The sequence below is a fragment of the Amblyomma mixtum genome, unplaced genomic scaffold, assembly GCF_055824585.1.
Source record: "Amblyomma mixtum isolate Tamu unplaced genomic scaffold, ASM5582458v1 scaffold_13, whole genome shotgun sequence".
NCBI lineage: Eukaryota > Metazoa > Arthropoda > Arachnida > Ixodida > Ixodidae > Amblyomma > Amblyomma mixtum.
Genome location: NW_028317662.1, coordinates 991,745 through 998,604, shown reverse-complemented (window position 1 = coordinate 998,604; position 6,860 = coordinate 991,745).

Sequence of the window (6,860 nt, the reverse complement as noted above, 5' to 3'; positions counted from 1 at the left end):
AACCTTTCAAGTAGACACACGATACACGCCTGCTTGCGTTGTCTAAGTCCAACAAGGTGACCACATGTATACGTTATTTGGGAAAATATCAATTTGGCTTCATAATACTGCAAAAAATACGTATAGAACTTGCTCACGTAGAACTTCTCAAGCTCTTTCTAGAAGTGCTAAAAATGCACGGTACTGCTATATCAAGCAACGCTTCTCCAATAGGAAAGAACTTGATCCTTTTTTTTTCGCTATCGATTGAAGAGAGAGCCATTCTTCATTTATATTTGGAAATTTCATGAACTGCGAGTAGCCCGACTTTTTTTAAGGTTTTTAAAAACACTACTTTACCTAATTTTGCAGTCTCTCTATCGTTGCCGGAAAGTCTTTTTGGCTATGCATTCTAAGACATGTGTAATACTAAGTGGGGTCAGTGTACAGTTAAAGCGCAAACAAGAAAAACAACTGCTTCTGACCTCCATGAAGTAAACCAAGGAAGTGTCTACTTATTCTAAACAAGATCTCTTTAAGTATGTCACAGCTTAAAAACAGTCTACTGTATTGCGGCCAAACGCGTCCTTATAGGATGACTACAAAAAATTAATGTACACGCGTTTTAATCACGGTTCAGTACACTGAGTACTAGCCAGACGGTTTATGGGGGTTTAACGTACCAAAGCGACTCAGGCTGTGAGAGACGCCGTAAAGAAGGCCTCCGGAAATTTCGACGACCTCGGGTTCTTCAACTTGCATTGACATCGCACAGTACATGGGCCTCCAGAACATGGGCCTCCACAGTACATGGGCCTCCAGTCATGTTATTCCTCAGGAACCTTCTGGAGAGAAGTGGACGAGTATGCAAGGAGGATCTCTGTATTCAGTTTCCTGGAGATGGAGAGTTTTACCAGTGCAGTTCTCCAATTCTTTTTGAAGGCTATCATGAGTAGCTCTGAGCACTGAAGCCAACTGAAGACTAGGTTTCTTTATTTATTGGAGAAGAAGTCCCGAAGACGTCGCCATGGTTCGACGATGTCCTTAGCCAAGTTGTAAGGTAGTGCGTGTACTCACCTGAATGCAGGTTATGAAGGCTCTCGGTCACTGGCACCTTTTCATACCATCCCCCATAAAGAATGCCGATCAGGCGCTCGGTATCGCCTTCAACTGATCACAAGCGCCATCGTTTCGGCGCAGCAGCACCTCAATCTATCAGACCAACGACTCTTTGAAAAGGTTTTATTTTTTGTCTTTTATTTATTAAGGCTTCCCCTACGTTTGGGCTTTACGAAACACTAAGGAGCGCATGCAGAAAGCATGGCATTATTTCATGATGTAGTTTTTCTCACATTCTTCCTTCTTTGGAGGTTGGCGCACTTTGGGCAGTGTCCCCTGGTTTTGAGTAACTCACAGTTCCCGGACACTGAGTTGAAATATTACGTCGGCCAAAATCCTGTAGGACATTGTCGAAATTTTGGACCTGTCACAGCGGCGGCGGCAAGGCAGAACGAGCTCCAAGAGCGACAGATTTCGAGGTCACAAAATTATTGCGCCACTCGAGCCGCGTGCTCTTACTGCGGAATATTTGTAGCCGACAGGCTGTATCTGAAACACCACGCGAGTTGCAGCTTTGGGGTCCTTCGCGGAGACCTATACGATTATGAGCCAAGATGAGTGAGCGTGGAAAGTTGCAGCACAAAAAACAGTCCAGTTCTAAGCTGTCGGTTAAATGGACAATATTCAGGTGGTCTGCGCAGGCTAAAATACTGAGGCCAACGTGTTCCAACAGAAAGCGGGGTGAGATGGAGACAAAGTGTACGTATGTGCAATGAGTGGTACTCAGAATGCATTGCTTAGAAAGAAGGAAACACGCCTCGCTGAGAGGGGCAGCTGAAGCGTGAATAACAGACTTCATAAGAAGGAATAGAAGGGGTCAGTAGCATATTGTGGTAGTTAAAGAGGTGTTCAGGATTGCATGTTCTGGGTGCTTGCTCGTCGACGACACCAGGCGCAGCTATACCCACCCCACTGGCCTAAAGAAAAATGGTAAACTGCAGGCGGCGCACTTTGGACGCATCATTCAAGCACTTTACAACATACAACCGCACGTGTTAGAGGTTGGTAGTGTTGCTTCTGGTTGCTATGAGGCCGAAGTTAGGTTGGCGAAAGCCGCTGCTGACCTGACGACCAGCCGAGGTGGCAGGGCCGCCTATGAGTGTTAACCTTTAAGGTGTGCACATCCTATCAGCTCACTAGCTGCAGCAACGTCGTGACACGAGGTGGACTAGATTCTCGAGGAAGAAAGCTTAGAATTACAGGTCGCGATGGCAAGGAGCAGCTTTGGTAGACTTACGAAGTACCATACTTAGAATATAGCGGTGAGTAGTGCGGCCCATTGAATGGTCGGTCCTGCTTCGGAGGCCGTTTGGAGAGGTCTCGCCAGTTTGGGGAATTATACTTTGTGAAGCTATCTTAAGGGATGAAGTATAAGTACCCTGAGGTTCCAGCTCTGGGAGCTTGGAAGCCAAATAGAAAAGAGAGGGTAGCTGAGTGTGTGCGCCTGTAGATGTTGCGTGTAATGGCCGCAGTTACTGGAAGACTGAACCTTGCTTCGTAGTGGCTGTTGCATGTCGCGGAGCTTAGACGTTGTAAATGGAATCCTTGCAAACAGTTAGCGCAGAAGCGCGCGCAGAGCAGCAAGTCGGGCTATTAGTCTTGGTGCGTGATGTCGATCAGAAACAAGAGGCTTTGAAATGCAGCTACCAGGTGCCAATTTCGATACATTGAAGGTGGGCGATGGTGTGGAGATGTCATGCTCCGGTACGTTTTATTAACATGAATGCCGGAGAAGGAGTTGTGCTCCGGATTTACCGCCTGCAGTGTGGTCGCCAGCGTAGTGCCACTAGAGTGGCACACTCAGCAATGCCGACATGAGCAAGGGCGAACGAGCAAGTGGCGTCTACGGTAGAGCTCTGACCAGCGAGTACAAGCGTCGTGTTTGCGCCGCGCAACATATCATGTAGAGACTACGCCGAGAAATAACAATCTCCAGCAAAGGCGCATTTTGAAATGACATGTTTTTCGTCGCTCACACTTTGCCCACTAGAGCTTCGTCTTCGACGATCTGCGTTGATTGCGCTACTCGATGGGCGCATTAGTAGGCGGCAGCTTGCAAGGGGAGCATCCATAACTTTGATAACGTTCCCCGCTATAAAATCTGGGCGCCTTTTTCTTGTCTCCAAGTGGGGTGATATATTTGGTCGTTATCAGAGACACCGGAAAGAGCACATTGAAGTTGAGTTTTCGCAAATCAGTAATATGCAGCACATTGCTATGTAGTGGGCACTGGGGAATAATACACTAACCTTCTCTTGAAACACGCTAGAAAACAACGGTGAATGTTGTGCCATCTAGGTGTATACATCTCTCTAAATATTTCACCTCGCGATCTCTACCGAATGACAAGAATTCCAGAATTTAGTCACTCTTGCATCCCTTTTTTGTGCATTTATTGACCGTATGTCATGAAGAATAAAAGCAGTTATTGCGCCAATAGCAATTGGTTAAGCTCGGGTTCAAATGAAAACTTTTCTAAATTCAAGCCGTAGCAGGTCAGCGAACAGAAATTACAGCCCTATTTCCGTCATTTTCAGAAAGCCTTTCAATTTGCGAGAAAAGCCGACGTTCGTACATCCTGTGGTTTTGAAAAAGCATGTGGACCGTCTGCTATTTTGCTCCGGAGCCAACCTGCCCATCGGGTTGCGGGCAACCTGACCACCATGCCAGGAGGCAATGTAATTATTTCAAAAAAGTTAATTTCAATTGCGACCGGTTCACCGTGCTACTGAGCAATTGCTCATTTGTTTACACGTTCTCCAGAAGAAGTATCTGTGCACAAACCAGCTTTACGGAGCTCGGGACGAGCTAACATTCCTCAGCGGTGGAATGCTTGGCTCATACTTAAATGGCAGGTCTGTGCTATCTGTGCATTAGTACTCCCGATGATCTGTGAATCTATAAAAGAGAATGAGTGCTTGCGCTCAGGGGACATTTAATTCTATGCGATTCCACTCTTTTTGGTAGGCTAGAGTCTTCCAACTTTTTAATGTCGTCATAAATATTTCCTTCGCGTATCTAATTTTATGCGCAGTATCACTAGCGGAACGAGGAGGGGATAATTTTATCGAAATAGAATGTTCTTTCAAACCTCACTATAACTGGGACGGCAAACGAGCAAATGAAAGTGGTGGCTAGTGAGCTTTTCTTCGTCTTACGAACATAGAAAAAACCTCGAACTCTTAGGCATGGCTATATCTAGATTACTTGTAAACCATAATATTATCCGCTGTCACAACTTTTTTTCTCATTTTGAGGCGCGGATATACAAGTGATACTTACACTCCCTTATATGATGTTAAGAGTGCTGGTCCGCTCTACAAAAACTGCTTAAGTCTACAGACATGAGGTGATGCGGAGGGACGTCACAATTTTAGCTAGCTAGATCAGCGATCTAATTCTTCTGCGAGAACAGAACAACATCAAGGACAATTCTACCAACAATTCAAGCAACAAACATCAGGTCTCATACTCTTAGATTGTGCCCATTGTTCATTGTTGTGCCTGAAAGGATACGAAAATACTTTAAACGCTTGAATGTTTCACGGGGGATAATCTTTGTTAACAATGTAACCCCAGGCTTCAAAATATTTGCGAAAAGCAGTTGGAAACGAAGATGTATACGGAAGGAAATTTGGATCGTGTTGCTCAAGGAGATACTTTTTAAGCACGCAGCGCGAAGAATTGAGGCAATCTTCCGGAGGTAGAAAATGCTGGAATACGGCGCTGCACTGTTGTTGTGTCCCTAATTAAGATCCGGTTTTTCACATAAGAGATGCAAAAAGTTTTCTTTTTACCGCAGTATGATCGGACGCAAAGGATCGCAATATGTGGGAAAGATTGCGTCTTGCCTTAAGACGTTCGCCTTAGTGTGTTGTCCAAGGGATCTTAGAATAGTCTTTTCGTTAAATGTTGGTCGCTCTAAACAATCTCAGTCGAGCTTACTATCTCAAACATGTCCGTGTTAACCAGCAACCATTACCATTGAGACACCGAAAATATCAGCTCAAGAAATGAGTTATCGCAGGGGAAAATTTGCCAAGTGTTTAGTCTACCTGCTTTGCTTTAGTTGGCGTCGCGTGATTGATTCATGAAAATTGTCTGAAATTATTGCTTCGTGACAACAAACATTTGACCACAAATCAGGCACTGTAAGCCAAGCCATGCTCAGATAAAAAAAGGAGGCAGCGCATACTACTAATTATCTCCTCCATTCAGGAACCTGCTTTTTACATACATTTAACAACATTTATTTCGTTTCTTAGAGGCCGCTTTGCTTCTTTGTTGTAAAGCAAGTCTTTACAACAAAGTAAACGGTTTTCTACACTTCTCTTTCAATTTATTTTTTGGTTTTCTACACTTCTCCGTCATTTATGGACGCCGAAGAACTTTATTGTTTCTTCATTTCGAGCGAAGAAATCTACTGCCATATTTCGTGCAACCACCGCACGCAGCGAAACTTGCCCTTGCTGTGTGAAACAAAGCATAGACAACACTGCACGTAAAAGTGAGAGGAGAGAGCAAATGATCAGATGATGTATCTTGCGCTGAAGAGAAAAACGCTGTCCTCTTACAGGGGCATTTGCTTTGTAAACACTTTCACCCTAGTGACAGCCTACACATTCCGACTAAGCTGCATTAAAGCTCGTGTCGATGAGAAATAAAGCACAATATAATCCTTGCGCGATAAAATCACCTATAATTATGAGGTTTACACCGAATCTTCAGCTGTGCTGCTGTTCTGAAAGCATTTTATTGCGCTCACATGGTTCTAAAGAATGTCAAGGTACGAAATAACGAGTTAAAGTATATTCTATTCGACCGCTGCGGAAACATCACCACTCTAACTAATCCAGTGCTACATTAATGAATTTTAATGTAATATTTTACAATCTCAACTAAAGATGTAGCTTTAAATTCTGACGAGTATACTCGAAACTGCGACGCAGTATACAAAAACACAACTGCGCAAATTTTCCACCCTGTGTAACGGCACAGCGCCCGATTTTCAGCACGTGCACATCGCATATATTTTGCAGGCATTGAGTGGCGTTATATTTTTTCGTTTTCTAGCCAACAGCCCAAACCACTGTTAAACTTCTGGAATTACGCAGCTGCCTGAGCCGTGCAAACTCTGCTCTGGCATAAAGCCAGAAAAATATTTTTACAGAGCAAGACCGTGACTCCACAAAAGCTAGAAAAGCAGCCTTATTTAAACACATATCGTGACCGTTCTTTTTTATTCGTGAGCATGTTGATGTGGGAATAGACAAGCTTCAAGGAGAAGAAATATAGACCTGCGCGAGGAAAATATTCAAATTGCAATCAACTGAAAGTTGCGAGGTATCATTTGGCCAGTGCTGGCCGCTATTCGTAGCGGTTCTATGTTGAAACTTCATACTGCAGTTCAATTTTTACCGCAAGCATCTGAGTGTTTGGAGCTCAATTTTTGACGTAGCCTACCGAGTGACGCTTGGTTGTCCGTGTACCTGCCGTCACACTGCGGCCAGGCGATTTTGTTTGCTGCACCGGGTAAAACTAGGAATTATCGTGACACCGGGAAGAACCGTTACACGACTTCAAAAACCGAAAAGTTTGCGCTGCTTTTCTTAAGGAGAGTGAATATCGAAGGCAACTTCCCGCGAAAGTGTGAACCTTAAAAAGGAACGCTTTGAATTTATGCTGAAGAGTCAGATATATAAACCGAACCACATGTTTTTTGGCACTTCCCTTTGATAGTGTTGCTAAACGTCTGAAGCCAT